The 16,911-nt window shown below is 45.3% G+C and overlaps 1 long non-coding RNA gene across 1 annotated transcript in view; it reads left to right on the top strand.

The window, feature by feature from the left end:
• Window positions 1-16,911, top strand: part of LOC137862033 (uncharacterized) — a 106,097-nt gene that overhangs the window by 73,730 nt on the left and 15,456 nt on the right. The window lies entirely within an intron of this gene.

Genomic DNA, 16,911 nt, shown 5'->3' with positions numbered 1-16,911 from the left:
GACTGGATCATTGAGCGTCCCAGCCAACTTCTCCTGATCCTCTGTGCCTTGAGACACGAAGCTAGATGCTGGGGATGGGTAATGTCAAGCCCCTGCTCCCCTGGGAGCAGCGGGTCCTCCCCACGGCTGGCAGCATGAGCTGGGGTGCTGAGCTCGAGGCACTTCCCATGTGTGGGGTCATGGCACAGCTTTCCTCCTGCTGCTCTGCTCTGTCCTTACTATGTGCATCGTAACGCAGAGCTGATGGTGGGTCACGTTCTGATGTGCAGTTAAGGCAGCCCGTGCCTATCGTGTGGGGTTTGTGTGCTCACGGCCCTGGCCCCCATGTGCCTGTGTCTGGGCTGCAGGTGTGGAAGGACGGGCTGGGGGCTCAGCAGGAGCCACCAAAACCCCACTGCTGCAGCAGTGATGGCTCTGAAGACAGATAGGATGGAAGGTTTTTCATTTTATTTTATTTTATATTTTCCTAGAGTCTGCCATGTTAAATATACTATGGAAGGGTTTTTCTACCACAGCCATTCAGGTGCCAAAGTGAATACATAAACAGATATCAAAATGCATTACCCAAGGGAGGTAAAAGTGATTTATTAAAGACTTAAAATATAAAATTATAAGGTTAAAAATCATTAAAAATGAATCTAACAGGTGCAGTAATAAAAGAAGAGTTAAAGGTGTTTGCAGCCTAATCTAGTCGTATCTATTGCCTTTTCTCTCATACTGCCTTACTTTGATCCTGGTCTCCTTTAAGAACAAATGCAGCTTTACCCAACTAATAATTTATTTATAGCTTTTTTTTTGTAAAAATTGCATCCACTGGAAAAACACATACTGCATGGAATTTTATTGACTTCCATGCAAAAATATAACTGCAGACCATCAAGAAACTGATGGAAGCACATTTTATATCTTATCTAGCTTTCCTTATATATTTATTTTTTTGCAGAGGTTCATTTTGTGGGTTGAGAGCGCTCGCAACAAAAGCAAAACCAAACAAATCAAAACTACCTCCCGGTGACCCCCCCGCCTCCCCCGAGCTGCTGTTTGAATACGGGTCCATCATCTTTTTGTTTGGTCGTGCATCATCCAGCTCCCTGCTGTTGTGTGTATTTGCTGGTAGTACTTTATCTTTGCAGACGTACCGCAGGTATGCGAAGCATATAAAATGTATGGACAGGTATCGAGAAGCAATATGCAACTGTGACAAGTTGAAAATACATTTATCTCCCTTACTGAGGCGCAGATAAGTTATATATTTCCCAGGAGAGTGTAACTATGAATGACTTTCCATGCGGAGGTACTTTTAAAAGTTTCCCATCCCCACTAATGCATGTTATCCCTCTTCCAACGCAACCCAATGGCCGGGTTTCAGCTGAGCACCACAGAGGCAGGTGGCCGAGCTGCCCTGTTCTGTGGTGCCCGGGCTGCACACAGCTGGTGATGCACTAGAGCATCTCTTCCCCTTGTGGGACTGCACCCCAGGCTGTTCTGGTGGCCAGGCAGACATTTCACACGGGGACAGGTGGAGCTGCGGTGTCAGACAGTGAGGGAAAAATGCTGATTCTGGTTACCGAGGGGGTCAGGACCACCTGCGTTTATTAGCGGGCAGCAACCTCCGCAGCAATTCTGCGACAAACGCTGCCGAAGGGGCTGGGATTTGCCTGTAGGGCCATAGGAAAGGCTCACGTGTCATGGACTGCGTGCTGGAGAGGCAACAGAAACCCATAAAACTAATTAAGCTGAGGACAAGAGATATTTGGAAAAAAAGCTTCACTCGTAGTTCTTTTCTGGGCTAAAAATGGTGTTATGAGAAAATGGATTTTTTCACCTAAAAATCTGTCTTGATTGAAAATCTTTGACCTTTAACATGAAAAACAACAACTAATTTTTGAAAGCAAAGCCTTTTTTTTGCATTTTTGATTAAACTGAGCAAAACAATTATTTTTGTAAATGGGCAGGGGTTTATTTTCCACACAAGAAAAGGGAGAAAATGCTTTCCGACAAGCCTTAATAAAAAGGCAGTTAGGGGGATGTTTTCTCATGTGGATTCCATTTCCTGGGATTGTGAGGGCAGAGGCGCAGGGCCGGCACTGTCTGCGGTGTGCACATCGCCTTGCCAGCTGCGCGGGAATCACGGGGGGGTTTCAAAATCTGCTTGGTGAGGGTGAAGTCGGTGCAGGTGTGAAATGTAACGGAGAGCTAACGGGGCTGTGGGGAGAACGGGGTGCATAAATGTCACATTTGTCATTTGGGGGCTTGATGGTGGCAGTGAGGTGCACGTGACCAGCCGTCAGCTGGAGAAAAGGCAGAAAATTCTCAGCAATTGGGTCTATGAGGGCGTTGGTGCAGAACAGCCCTCGTGTGTCCTTATCAGCACGGGGATATCACCAGCCCCAGGCCCTGCGGCGGGGCAGCACCCAAGGGAGCTGCAGGGGGCTGCCCTGGGGTGCCGGGGGCAGTCTGGGGAGTTGCCATTCTGGCCAGTGGCCCTCTGTCTGTGCTGCCTGCATTTTTTCTGTGGGACGAGGTGGGGGTAACAGCAGAGCTTTGGAAAAATGTGACTGCCAGCATGCTGCTGCTCAGGGCGCTGCTGGCACCCGGGCACTGCGGCTGCGGGGTGTCGCGCACTGCCTGGCACTCAGCCTGAAAGAGCTGCCTTGGGCCCATGGGAGAAAGCCATCAGGTCTGCCAACAGGACTGGGAGTGAAAATACCATTTTTTTAACTTTATTTTTTTCTTATTCCTCCTTTCTTTTTGTGTGTGCTGCCTGGTAGCATGTGCCTTTCTGGGGCACCGGCTGCATTGGCTCTTCTCCATCTAACCTGGGACTTTGTCCAGCATTAGCAGAGCAAATACATCAGAAAAAGGAATGAGAAATCCCACACTAGCCACGTGGAACAGTCTGCCCATGGCCTATTTTTTTCCTCTGGATTCCCTGTGATTAGAAAGTAAATGAGTGAGGTAATTTTTTGTTTTTTAAAAAAGTTATAATTGACTACTATAATTCTGTATATTTTTAGTATTAGCATAAATGCACACTCCATTTTTTCATCTGTGTTCATCTGCTCAGTGTGTTCAGAGTCAGGGACTTCCCAAGTTTAATTTGCATTTGTGGAAGAAATTCCCCTTATTGGTTTTGAATGCATCACCTTTTAATTTCATGGAGGATGCCCAGGTACTCGTGTTATGAGATAGCCCAGGAGTGTCTGATCTACCCCCTGTAGGTTATTCATTATCCTATATGCTGCTATTATGTCTCCTCTTATTTATTGCCTATTTAAGGTTTAAAAAAAGTCTTTCAATCTCTTGTCATGTGAGAGATTTTTCCATATCCCTAATCATTCTCGATGGTCTGCTCTGAATCACTTCTAATTATGCAATATTATTTTTGAAATCGGGTGGTCATACCATACATTGTGGCTGAGAATGCTTGATTTACATGTGCTACACACAATTTTTCCATATTATTCAGCATCCCATTTGCTCTTCTGACTGTGATACTTCAGCCTTACACTTTCCAGCATTGTATCTTGGTAAGTCCTCGCCTTAATGTGAGCACAGCCACTGCCGCCCTGTGCCTGCGCCCTGCTTCCTTTTCTCCTGGACATTTCTTGCTCAACTGCTGGGGTCTCTTCACCTCTCTTCAGTAAGTGCTTCCTGACAAAGTTAGCTTCTTCCATGGGCCTTGCAGACTCTCATCCATGCCACTGAAACACTTTCATCATCCTTCAGTACTGAAGCAGAACTTAAAAATGATAAACTAAGTGTCTGATCCTGCAAACAGTTACACATGCGAGTCATCTTGTTGACTTCAAAGGAGCTGCTCACATGAGTAAAGTTACATGGTAAGATATTTTCAGTAATGAAAATTCCTTTGGCATTTTTTTTCTGGCAGCACGGAACAGAATTTTGTGCCCCAATAAGTAACTGCTCATCACAACTAGAAGCCAGGGGGATTGCTTAGATGCATGTCTGTCTCTCTGTCTCTCCCAGCCACTTCCAAAAGCTAAATGCTGCTGGTGCCAACGCACACCAAGCGAGCCAGGGAGATGCCCACTTGGTGAACAATGCCATAAGAATGCCTGGAGGTCCCTGGAGGTGCTGGAGCCCCTCTACATGCCCACAGACCAAGCCCAAATTATAAAACAAGCACCCTGCCTGACACTGTGGTCTGCAGGGAAGCAGCAGCAGGTCTGACCCTTGCTCAAGGCCCGGTGTGCCAGAGGCTGAGGCAGCCCAGCACTGAAAGCATCATGCCCGGACCCTCCCTGCCCAGCCATGGGGCCAGTCCTGCTGCCCCCCTCGTCCTGGTGCATGGTTTTTATTTTTGTCTGTACATGTGCTTTAAAAGAGAAAGGAGTTGGTTTAAAGGAAATAGAGAACGGTTGAAATTAATAGCTTACCGTTTGATTGATTAAGCACCAACCAAAATAGGGCAGGTGTTGGTACTGAAAAAAAATCCCAAGAACCAGACTGTTCCCACCTGGACAGAAAATGGGTTTGTTCATCCATGTTTTCAAACCGTACGGTTTCTTGCAATGTAGAAAATGCATTTCAAATGGAGACACCTTTCTAATTCTGTCTATACCTATGAAACTCCCCAAGGTGGAGTGAGAGGATACAGTGCAAGGGCTGAGGCTTGGCCGTTGTTCTCTGGTTGCTTTGAGGCTCTCGCTTTATTTGAAGCAGTGGAAGGTCCACGCAGCGCTTTGTGATGTTCCTGTAACAGGGCGTGAGTCCCTACTTCCTTGGATGAAACTGAGATGACTCACCTCCAGACCTGAAGCTGGGCAGTAAAACCTTTTCTAAAACCCATTAATAAGTACTTTATTATTTTTTTCGTGGAATTAAAATAATTTCCACTATCATTTGCCATCGTGGAGTCACGCACAGGGCTTCAGCTGCCCGTTAGCTGGCACAGCCCTTTTCTAGCACCTCGGCTGAATGGGACTCGAGGTGCTGGTGGTGCACATGGGGAGTTACGGTATTGGGGTATTTGCTTTGCCTTTATTTGCCTCCCCGCTGCACGTTCAGCCCTCGGGGCACAACCCGGAGAACCATCTCCGCACGTGCTTTGTCCTGGCCTTGCCCAGTGGGTGACAAAAGGCCAGGGGTGGCACCCAGGGGTGGGTGTCAGGGAGCCACTGCTTGCCCGGCTCCCCGCGCTCCTTGGGGTCCCTCCGGCGGACCCCCCCGTGGCTGCGCCCCGAACCCGTTCCAGCCCCGGCGGCCGCAAGCGGGGGCTGCCCGCGGGGCGGGACCGGCCCCGGCCCTGCCGGGAGGAGCGGGGGGCTCGGGGACGGCCGGGCTCGGAGGTGCAAAGGAGCCGAGGAGCAAAATCGGAGCCCGGCGGCCGAGGCAATTTTTGGTGCGAGCGAAGCGACCGAGGCTCAGATGTCTGCTTGATGTTTAGGGGAAGATTTGATGCTTTAATAAGGGAATCCTCTGCCTCCCCCATCCATCATTCGTCATCTTCAGCCATCCAAACACCACTGTAAATTTGTCAGAGCCTTTTCCATATTCAGTGCTTTTATAAATAATGGCCATCGCGAGCAGCAAAAAAGGAAAGGCGCATTTTCTATTTCTGCTCTGGCTCCAGTCGCAGCCGTGGAAATGTTGAGCAGGTTTTTGTTTTTTTGCTTTCAAAAACAAACTGCTGGGATCATATAATATAATCACATAAGCAAAAGTGCATTCCAGTGTTGCCCCTTATTGTGGCTGCTACTTGCCAAAATAACATTAGTTTGTGAGCTTCTCCATAATATATGAAACAGCCTGTGCTTCATTACTACGCGCTTTTATCCTACTTCATCATGTCTTCCTTCTTTTCTGTGCTATCTAAGGGATTATGCAGCTTCTCTGCAATATTCTGAAATTAATCAAACCAAGCAAAACCTCATGCTATATTATCCATCACTGGAGGAGAATGATTTCCACAATCCAGGCAGCTTTACATTGTTTTGTCCAGGGGCTGCAGCAGAATTCCATTAACAAGAACACAGTAGAAATTTGATTTTTCACAAAATGCATTTGTTAAATATTTGCAAACGGCAAATTTTTAGATATGACGCCAAGTATAACCCTAATCACATTTCTTTTCCTGTTATTTTAATTAGGAAGTGGACAAGCATAATGTCCACTTCTTTCTGTGAATTTTCGCTCACCGAACAGCTGCTCAGTGCTAATGCAGCTAGCCCGAAGAAGCTTTGCTATGCAATGAGATATGTAAAAACTCAACGGATGCTTACCCAGACTGTTTTATATTTCGTGTATTATATAATCAAGCTCTACAAGTAATTTCTTTCAATAAATGAGTAACCATACCGCAGATTGCAGACACTTAGTTTGATTGAAAGTAATAAAGGGAGATTATCCATAGAGTTAGTTGAATGACGGTTCTGACTTGACCCACTGCCCAGAGAGATAAGAATTAATCTTATAAACCTCGCCACACTTGCACCCTCCCTGATCCTCCCGGCAGCAGAGCAGGGGCCCATTTGCCCCCTTTGTTCCAGGGCTGCTGTGGCAGGGACAGGGACAGGGACAGGGACAGGGACAGGGACAGGGACAGGGACAGGGACAGGGACAGGGACAGGGACAGGGACAGGGACAGGGACAGGGACCATCCTGGGGGGCGAGCTCTCGGGGTCACACGGATGCTGTGCAGCCTTGCAGGGCAGCGATCTGTTTTACCCAGAACGTGCTGGCTGTGCAGCTGGTCCCAAAACACCACGGCTTCACGTGCTATGAAACCTCTGCCTGGCCTCGTACAGCCCCGCACGAAGGGAAGGGAAGCATAAAGGTGAGAGCTGGAGACCCTCAGAGGTGTGTGGCCATTTGCAGAGCTGCAGCCCCGTTTCTTTCCTGAGCTGAGGTCTCTGTGCCTGAACAGATTTGCACGTGGGCATATCTGCTGCGGTCACTTCGGTTACATCTGGTAGCTCACCAGCTGCGAGGCATTTTTCTGAGGAAAGTCACTGAAAGAGCAAAATAACCATAATGGCTACTGCCCAGTGTGTGGCTGGGAGCTGGCTGGGGGAAGCTGAGCGGAGCTTTGGGTGACACATTGCTGCAGGGCTGTTGTAGAGGTCCAGGTAACTTCTGTGCTCCGAGGTGCTTGTGCTGCTTCTCCTTTTGCTCCCAGACTCCTCTGTCTGCCCACGGGCGGCTTCTTGGAGCCTGGAGCTCCCATGTGCTATTTTTTTCCCCGGATATTTTACCATTGTCAAGGGTGTTTCCTCTCTCCAAACGGTATTTTAATGAGTGCTTCCACAACTACTGAGGATGTGTGGGCCTTCTTTTGTGATATTAGAAGGTCTTGCTTTTTGGTATTAGATCGTTGATAGGTTTAAATGGTGCATTTTTGCTTTGTGCATGGATGACACAGGTGCAGGCACAATGGAGAGCAAGGGCAGGCAGAAACTGAGCTGAAAATGCAGTGTAATTGACAAAGGGACAAGATGAGGGTGTGTGCTTGCATTTTGTGTTTGTTACTTTATAGCGAAATAAAATACCAATGTTTCCAATTTGTGTAGAAACTATCAAACTGCTGCTCTCTTCCCTTTTTCTTTTCCTGAATTTGTGACTTCTGCTAAAATTAAGAGATTAGGACAGCATAAATCTGTTGGCTAACTGCCTCAGCCTTCGGAAAAAAATTGTTTGCTTCTGTCTTTATTTCATGCTTTCCATTAAGGATGTATACTGTTGTGGAAGGATTTCAGTAACTAGTGAATGATGACACTTTAGAAAAAATCTTTACCTACCAAGGCAAATATGAACAAGAGCAGTGCAACTTTACTATGTATGTTTTCAGCTGAAATAGCACCATAGCCTCTTGCCACACCAGAAGCAAGACCCCACGGACAAATAAACATCATCACAAGTTAATGTTATGGAGGTGAGGGGGATGGGTGGCTTTCCTTTATTATTTTTTTTCCTGTCACCAAATTTCCCTCTCCAGCTAGATAGCCTGAACTTGTGTGACATTATCCATCCTCACACACACACAGCAGCCGCTCGCCTTCCCCTCATTATACATTCTGCTGGTGATAATACCACTGGGTTAATGCACCAGCTTTCACATCCGCAGACATCAGCTCACAACCTGATATGCCTACAAGTGAAATGAGTGTGATGGCGACCTCAAACAAATCCCCGATGGATATTATTTCATATCAAATCATATGATTACTCATTGATTCGGGGGTAGTTTTTGCTGGGATGTGGAAGACAAAGGTCCAGTTCCACAGGTTTTGGATGCTCTCGAGCTATGAATGAATTCAGGCAAGCATTTGGCATTTGTCTTCACTGAGGATTTTTAGGAAGCTATGATGTAACGCGCAGTGCCTTCACTCACCATAGCTGGGTGTAGTGCTCACAAATCCTTCTCTCTGCAAGGCAGATGCACAAAGGCATAGATATGTGTAACCAAACGGGCACTCACTGCAGAGTTAGGAGCTTGGGGTGACGATGGAGAAGTGAATTGCTGTGAGGTGGGAACCACTGGGTGGGTTAGTTCAGGCCATTCCCCTGTTTCAGCTGGGCAAGCACAGTTCCACCCTTCCCTCCTCATCTTTACTTCCCATATTTATTCCATAGTGGAGTGAGCTCTTTTCATTTACTCTTTAAAACAAACACACAAAGCACCCAAACCCACAGTTCGCTGACAAGCTGAACTGAACATGGGGATACAGGAGCAACATCTGTGACATCACCAGCAGTGGTGGTAATGTGATATTCGGATATTATGATGCAAATAACAGGTTTGAGTTCTGTCTTTCTTAAGACCCTATGGGTGCATTGCTTTGGGTTAAAAAAATAGAAAAAGGTCAAGCACCATTGAGCCGGCCTCAGAGAGTAAACAATTATTTTAAACGCCATGGTGCACTCACTTTCAACAAGAGAGCTTCTGCTTGCAAGCAATACTGTAGCGTTCAAGTATTTAGGTCTCCTTAAAACTGTTTCTTCCCCCACTTGTGTTAATACAGATATTAAGCCTAATAGTATCTACTTAGCATAAACAAGAAGATAAAAATGATTTCTGTGATTGAAATGTTTGTTATTTAGCATTAAGCATCTTCATACTCTCATGTGTTTTGCATTTTAATCCACTCTGTGCTTGGTTTTGGGATTGATAGATTAGTTTTAATCCCCTGTCTAATAGTGGAGTACTGGTGAGATTTATTAAACAGGCAGGGTTTGGTACTTGGATTTAAGAGGACTCACATGCACTGTTCATGCATATTAAATTTGGGAAACTACCGGTTCAGTTTATAAAGGGCTGTGATGTCCTTGATCACTGAGTGTTTCTGTTGTGCATCACTAGCTCAGTAAGTCTTTATATTTCTTAAATGGAACATTTCTGATGGTTCCTTCCCACTGCATAAATCTAATATTCCATAGATATGTTTTTGACTGTTAGAATTATTACAGAAATTCTGTTCGTTTTATCCTCAGTTCCAGCAGCTGAGGCACCCGGCATCAGGGCACGAGGCTGCTGTGGCAGCCGGGACGGGGCTCCCAGGTGCCGGTTCCTTCGTGCCCTTCCTTTGCAGTTTATCAGCTCCATTGTTTCTGTAGCTGCACTTAAAATCTGCGAAGTGATGCAGTGTAAAAAGTACAGCAACTTCCATATGCTTTTAGAAAAAGCAGAAAAAAAAACAACAAACTACCAGCCACAAGGCACAAGGCAAAAAGGGGCTCCTGCAGGCTGAAGGCCAGCGAGCTGTTCCCATGTGTCACGGGTGTGATGCCAGCAGACGAAGGTGCCCACGTGGTGCCCATGGCTCTTGCTGCTCTTCAGGGCACGAAGAAAAACTGCCCTGTGGCAACTGGAAGGCTAAAGGGGTCCTGCCTGGGCTTTAGTGTATGCTGGGAAAAACAGAAGCTTGGCAATAGTTTTTAAAAAGAAATCAATCAAACAAACAAAACAAAATGAAAAAAAAAAAAAAAGAAAAATCAGCTGAAAACTTCAAAATCATTAAATTAAAATGTGCCCTATCAGTGGAAGATGAGTTGACTTAATGTGCAGTTTTACTGGTTAATATCCCATTAATGCTGTAATGCTATGGGAAAGGGGGAAAATTTAACTTTCTATTAATGTAATTATAGAATTGCTATATAAAAGTTATTAACTGCAGAAGTGAAAACTAGGAAAAATGAGTTTAAATTTAATAAGTTAATGAAAACAGTAAAAGCCTTTTACAAGAAGATGCTTTATTGTTGTAGGTTTGCTTCTTTAGCTAACCTCTATTTTGAGTTACCAAATAAATATGTAAAGCAGTTACTGCAAATACAAGTGACAGCAGTTGTAATCACCAGCTTAGGAACCCCTGCATTTGATTGGAACACATCATAAAACAAATGTCTGTCTGGGATTTTACTTGGTCATTGGGAATTTATTGGTCCTGTGACATAAAGGAGACTACCAACACTTGGCTTTAAAATCTGTTAGTAGAAGATAGAGCTTTTTAGAAACTTTAATTGACAAGAAATTATGTGATATGCTGGATAAGTGACCATACTTTTCTACCTCAGTTAAAGCTTTTTTTTTTTTTTTTTCTTGTTATAAAATAAAAAGAGAGGAAGAAGGCCAATAGGCAGTTATTTGTTGTCCCCCACTCCCTTTTTTATACTATTTTTATTTTATTTCCTAATGCAAGCATCCAGGTAGTGACACTGAAAGGTGGCAAATTTAAACAATGATGTTTTCAGATAATGTGCTTTTAGCCCTTGGAGTTCATTGCCACAAGATGTTGATGCAACAAGATTGAAAATATTAGATATTTTATTTTATGGCTAACAAGAACATCCATGCTAATATATATAATTTCAATTAAATAATCAAAATTCTACTGCTCCAGGACATAAGACAATCCCTAACCAATGGTAATGGGGAGGGAACTCCCCTGTGGCCACGTTATTTCATAATTATCAGCTGTGAGGTTTCTTGCCCATTTCAGTGTGAGGATACTCAGCAAAATTAACCATTTGGAGCACAGGAGACTAGCAAACCACTTGGTTCATCAGGTTTTTGCGTTCCTCAGGAAAAATACACAAGACACTTGCAGTGTGTGAGTTTCATGGGAGCCTCATGTTGCGTACGCAAAATCTCAGAAAATGTTTGCAGCTATGGTACGTTGTCAGAAGGATGGAAAATTGCTTTATACATTTTTCCCCCCCCTAGTTTTCCCTTTATTGCCTTAAGCTCTGGAGACCAGCCAATTTAGCACATTTTAATGTATTGAAAGAGGACAGAGTTAAAGTTGCTGTGTGGGGAGGTGCTGTGCTAGCTCCTGTGTCCGTCTGCGCTGCCCCTGTGGGCAGTGCCACGGAGCGATGTGTTGGGGTGTGCAGAGCAGCCAGGCTTTGGCTCAGCACATCTGAGAGGCTCCTGCAAGGATCCGTTTTTTAGCTGGTGATCCAGGATTTTAGCAAAATGAGGAAAAATGTATCTACTCTTTTCAATAGCCTTGTTATTCTGAAGCGTTTACATTTATAGACATGAAGTTAGCTTCGTGTCCTGGTTGGTGGGAGGTGGTGGCTGCGTGAGTTCGCAGAGGATCTCCTCGGCATCCTCCTTTCCAGAAATGGAGCCTGTGAATTTCACAGAGCCCCGGCTGCAGGCTGTGATCTCCTTCAAGACACCGACAGCCTTAGCTACTTGTCTCTAGATATTTTGGTGTGCTACAACATAAAAAAAAAAAAAAGAAAAAGAAAAAGAAAAAAAGCAGGAGCCACATCTGGGAATGAATCCAACAAACCTAGAAGAACTTGCAGAAATGCCATGCAGTGACGGTGTGGGTCTCAGTCTCAGCACCCCGGGGCTGCTCAGCCCTGTGCCAGCCTGCGCACGGTACTCAGAGCTGCAGCCCCGCTGGGGCAGCTGGCGATGCGAAGCTTTCTGTGTGTGCTTCAGGTGAGGTATCCATGTGTGAGTGCATTAGCACGGAAAAACATGAAAGAAAGAGGAATTAAGAGCACAACGCTGTGCACAGTGGTTCTGCAGCCCCAAGCTGTGCCTGGGCACAGGAGGTCTGTGGAGGTGGTGGCTGCTGACTGCTGACCTCGCTGCAATTCCTCCTAGGTTGGGCACCGCAGTGTTACCGAATCTCAGCAGATCTCTTGTATCAGACGAGGCCCAACCACAGCTCACATTGGTACCATTTTTTCTTGTGAACGCTGTGGGCACTGGACAGCACATCTGTAAATCCTTGGTGGCTGGGTGCCGGGATGCGATGCCTGCCCCCACCGCATGCCTCTCCCTTTCCTGGTGAGTTTGGTTCCTGTAAATCTTTCAGTGTCCTCAGCTGTTTTGCGTAATTCAACCTAACAAGAAGCAATGCTGAAAGATGTCACATGGGTAGAAGAAGGAAAACATTGGATTTTGCAATAATTTCTGGCTTGCCCTGCTGTACGCCAGCAGTTCTTGCCATTGGAAGAATTTTTTTTTGTACCCTTTTATGTAAACACATCATGTTAAAAAAGGCAAACTATAAAACATTAAAAACCCTGCAGGGTATTAAAAATACCAGCCTCAATGCATGTGTTCATTCCTTTCACTTTCTTTTTAGATCACTAGTGTTGGTACAAAATGAGCTGAGAGAAGGAGAGAATTCTAATTAGGTTTAAAAAAGAAAAAATATGGCAGTTTATTTTGAGCGCATGTCTGATTTGCAAAGGCATATCCCATTTCAGATGCAGGCAGAATGAATCATTATTACACATTTATCATCATAAAAATGCTTATTTGGATTTTTTTTTTTTAAGAAAAGGAAAAAAAATATAAAAAGGGCAAAGCAAAGAGCCATCTCTGAAGGGCAGTTATTGCTTGCCCTTGCTTGGGAAAAAAGGCTTTCTCAATGGGATTACGTCCCCGCTCATAACCTATCAGCCGTCTGATCAGAAATTCATAACGCAGGCCATCCATTTCCAGCTCTGCGAGGGCTGCATGATTGAATTTAAATAGGCAAATGCCAGACTTGAGCTTTGACATTCTCTCTGTCTCGCTCAATCTTTCTCTTTCTCCTGCCCTCCCGCTCACGGCGCCTTTCTTCCTCCCTTCCTTCCTCCTCCTCTCCCGCGCTCTCCTCCATTTCGCACCGGCCTGGCGGGGGCTGCGGGAAATGGAGGCCGGCCGAGGGGGAGCCACACGGGGACAGCAGGTCACCAACGGGCGCTGTCGTGCTTCCATTGGGACAGAAAAATCTCTTTATAAAGCCCCTCGCTTCCCCCCCCGCCTCGTTTAAAGAAGAGGCATTTCAGCATCTGCTAATGCCTGCGTCCTCACCCAACCCGCGAGGGCTCTGTGAGCCCCAGGCCCCTCAGCTCTGCTCTTTTTCCTGTCCTGAGCATGGCCAAGAGGCGGGGGTGAGCTGCAGAGCTCAGGGCACAGCATGAGGGCTCGGTGCCCGCGGGGGCTCCGTGCCTTCCCTCGCCTCGCTTCTCCTGCAGGAGCTGGCACACGAGCAGCCCCATGGCAGCACCCTGCCTCCTGCCCCAAAACACCCCAAAATGAGAGGGCTGGTGGCCAAGTTCAGGGCACTGCAGTGATGCTTTCATTGCTTTCTGCCCTCCTGGGCCTTCTATCCCTTCTTTGGCATATGGATGCAGCTTCGGCCCACATCCTTGCTGTGAATTGTGCTTCAGATTGTGCTTTTGCAATGCCGGCCCTTCAAACAGCACTTTGATGCTCCAGAGCCCGCATCTGCACCCAGCAGGGCTTTACTCCCGTGTGCAGGGAGCGGGCTGAGCTCCGGGGTGCTGCCAGCACCAGCAGGGCTGCTGTTTTCCACTTGACGAAGCTGCTTTGATGATAGCTTTGGGATTTTCTCAGCATTTTTTTTAAATCTTTTCTCCACAATACAACTTAAGACCATGGGTCTTTGGCCCCATGTTCATTCCATCACTTGAGTTTTTCTCAATTGCTGATTTTCTAGCCCCAAACTCAAGTTTCACTGAGGGTTCTCCTCAAGAAAGGCATTGAGTATGGGATTAAAAATGCTGTAACATGAAGGATCGACCCATTTGTCCCTAATGTTTCCCAGAGGTGAATCACCTTTGTGGTAAGAAACAGGTCCTTTGGCTGTCATTTGAATTTCCCTGACTTCAGCTTCTTGCCACCAGCTCTTTGCTTGGCCTTGCAGGGTGAGGGACACGTTGGTGCTTGGTGCTTTCTCCCATGTAAGTATTTATTCCATGGTAATCATCATTTTTCGGCCTAATTTTGATAAATGAGGCAGATTCAGCTCCTTAGCTCTTAGCTCGTCCAATGGGCTCAGTTTAGCAAAAGATCCAAACTCTTCTGTCTTATCCCCATCATTTCTTCACTGCTCCAAAACTTTGTGCCATCTTTATGACCAATTATTTTTTTCCCAGTTATTATTAACCTCAGGATTCCAAAAATGGTGCACAGCCCTGGGTCTGCCGAAATCTTCCCTGTGCCTCTGCTTCCCTGCTGAGTAGCCGCTCCATGCCCAGTCCCCCTTTCCCCTGTCCATGCCAAGGAGCGGCACAGCTGGCATGGTGCCTGTGTCCCCGTGCCACCGGTGCTGCCACAGCCACTGCTCTTTGCTAACATCTGGTCTCCACAAACCCAAGTGCCAGCACCAGATAACACGTGCACCCCTCCCAGCTGCTAAAACAGGCTGAATCCCAAGTTAGCTTTCCTAATTTAACCTGAGTATTATTACCGGCATCTTCTTGCTATACTGCGACTTGCATTTCCTTTTGCATCAGCTCCCATCTCTGCACGTGCCAGGACCGAGACCCACTGACAATGCACATCAGCAGAGTTTTGGAGATTGTGCCTGTTTGAATCACTGTTTAATTTACATTAACAAACTGTTCAGTGCCTTACTGTTCTTCTTTGGTAAGTTTGTCAAAATCCTATTTATTTATTTATTTATTTGAAATAGGACCTATTTTCTACGTTGTATTTTCAGCTTTGCCACCTTCATTTCATTGTGGGTTGAGATTTCTGTGTTTTCTTTCATACTTTAAAAACTGTTAGCCCTAACTGTGTAACTATTTTTCTGCTGCCTTTAGCTTTCCTTACCCACATTCTGCTGGCCACAGCTTCTTGTTTATTTTACTTGTTATCTAGTTCCTTTGTTTCCATTTGTCATCCTGGTTTTCTATTTTAATTGCTGACTTTATATTGCTAATAAACCAAGATGTCTTTTAGTCAAAATTGTCACCTTTCTACATTGTTAAATCATCTTTTTGGACATTTGATATGTTTCTTCCATGGTTTGGGTTGATTTTCTCTTAAATCCTTTCTTCTGATCAGTTTTAAAATAACTTCTGTAGCTTTGGGAAACACCATATACACAGTTTTTCGAATGCTGATCTGCATAATTGGGTTAAATATAAGGTGAAAGTTCCTGAAGCACTGTCTTCAGGTTTCCAGATGTGAGTTATTTGGTGCTAAACCAGTATATTCTTTACTTCCAGTGCCTTGAGTATGAACTTATTCTTCTTTCGTAGCTGAATGGCCTATCCCAAATTTAGAGGAGGAGGGTATAAAGCTAGGAAAGGAAATTATGAATTAGTTAATCATTTTGGCTGATGGGAATAACCTTCTACTGAATCACAGGATTTGCTTAACAGAATAAAAGAAAGAGGTGATAACTAGCAGGTCTCAGTGGGAAGTGACTCTGAGAGTATGTTATTACCATTAGAAAAAAATAAGCAATGTATACCCAAGAGTTTGTTTTTTTTCTTCTTTTCTGTAGGTTGTCAAAATAGAATAAGTGCTGATGAAAAATTCTATGTTATATGACTTTTGATGAAGGCATGGCAAGTCTTTCTTAAAAATACACAACAAAGTTTGGCTCTTGGTAATCCCTGCTTTCTGTAACAAATTAATTAGAAAAGATGTTTGTCAAAGATAAAAACTCTGGTTTGGTTTAGGGTTTCATCTTACATATGCTAATGATCCAACCATGCATAAAGAGAAACAATAAAGCAAATTGGTCTTCGGCAGCTTTCAAAACACCACCTGTGGCTGCTGAACTTGTTGTTTCGGAGATGCCCAAGTACACACGTTCCTCCTGCAGGTGGATCGTTCACCATCTCTGAGCTGCTCTGGTTCTGATTCAGGAGGTGGGAGCTGTAATGCTCCTATTCCCTGGGCCTTTAGAGCATTTGTCTGAGACGTGTCTTGTGGAGTCTGGCAGGAGAGACAGAGTATTTTGAATCTGGAGTAACTGGTGTATAGTATTTTAAAGTTTAAATATAGTATCTAACAAACCAATTCCGGTTAATTACCTCAAAGATACAGAATCGCAACTATGAATGTAGCAGTGAAATGCAGAAGTAGGAAAATGTTAAGAGAATAATTTTAATACAAATTTCCCTTAAAATCTTATTTGAGAGCCCAGCTATTTCTGACTCTTGCAGAGGCACTCTCGTTGATGATACCGGGTAGAACGGCAACGTTTGTGCTAATCCCTTCCCCAGGGAGAGCGCTGAAGAAAGTGGCAGTGGTGGAGTTGGAAACGCAAGCGTGGCTCCTGATCAGCTGAGTGCGAGACAAGCTCAGTTCACACGGCACATTTCTTAGTTTCTTTGAAAACCAGCTGAAGTTTTTAATTCTTCTAAAAGAAAACCAGGTCTTAAGGTTACGTTTATAACCAGCCGGCGTCACCAGTGGCCCTCCTGCAGGATCGCTGCCACGAAGCGGTGCGGGTGCCGTACTTGGACTCTGTAGCCAACCATTCGGGGGGAAGCACTGCTGGGACTCCTGCCTCAGCTGGTTCAGCCCTCGGTTTTATGGAAGCAGGGTCTCACCAAAGTGCAGCTGAACTGTGCTAATTGTATTTTAATTTAATGAACATTAAGCACTTGCCACTGATAGGGAATTCCTATTCAGCATGCTCTTCGTCTCTCTAGGCATTTAAAAAAAATCAAAGA

The sequence above is a fragment of the Anas acuta genome, chromosome 10, assembly GCF_963932015.1.
Source record: "Anas acuta chromosome 10, bAnaAcu1.1, whole genome shotgun sequence".
Classification (NCBI taxonomy): Eukaryota; Metazoa; Chordata; class Aves; order Anseriformes; family Anatidae; genus Anas; species Anas acuta.
Note: the sequence above shows the minus strand (reverse complement) of the source record. Positions and strands in the feature narration are given on the sequence as shown.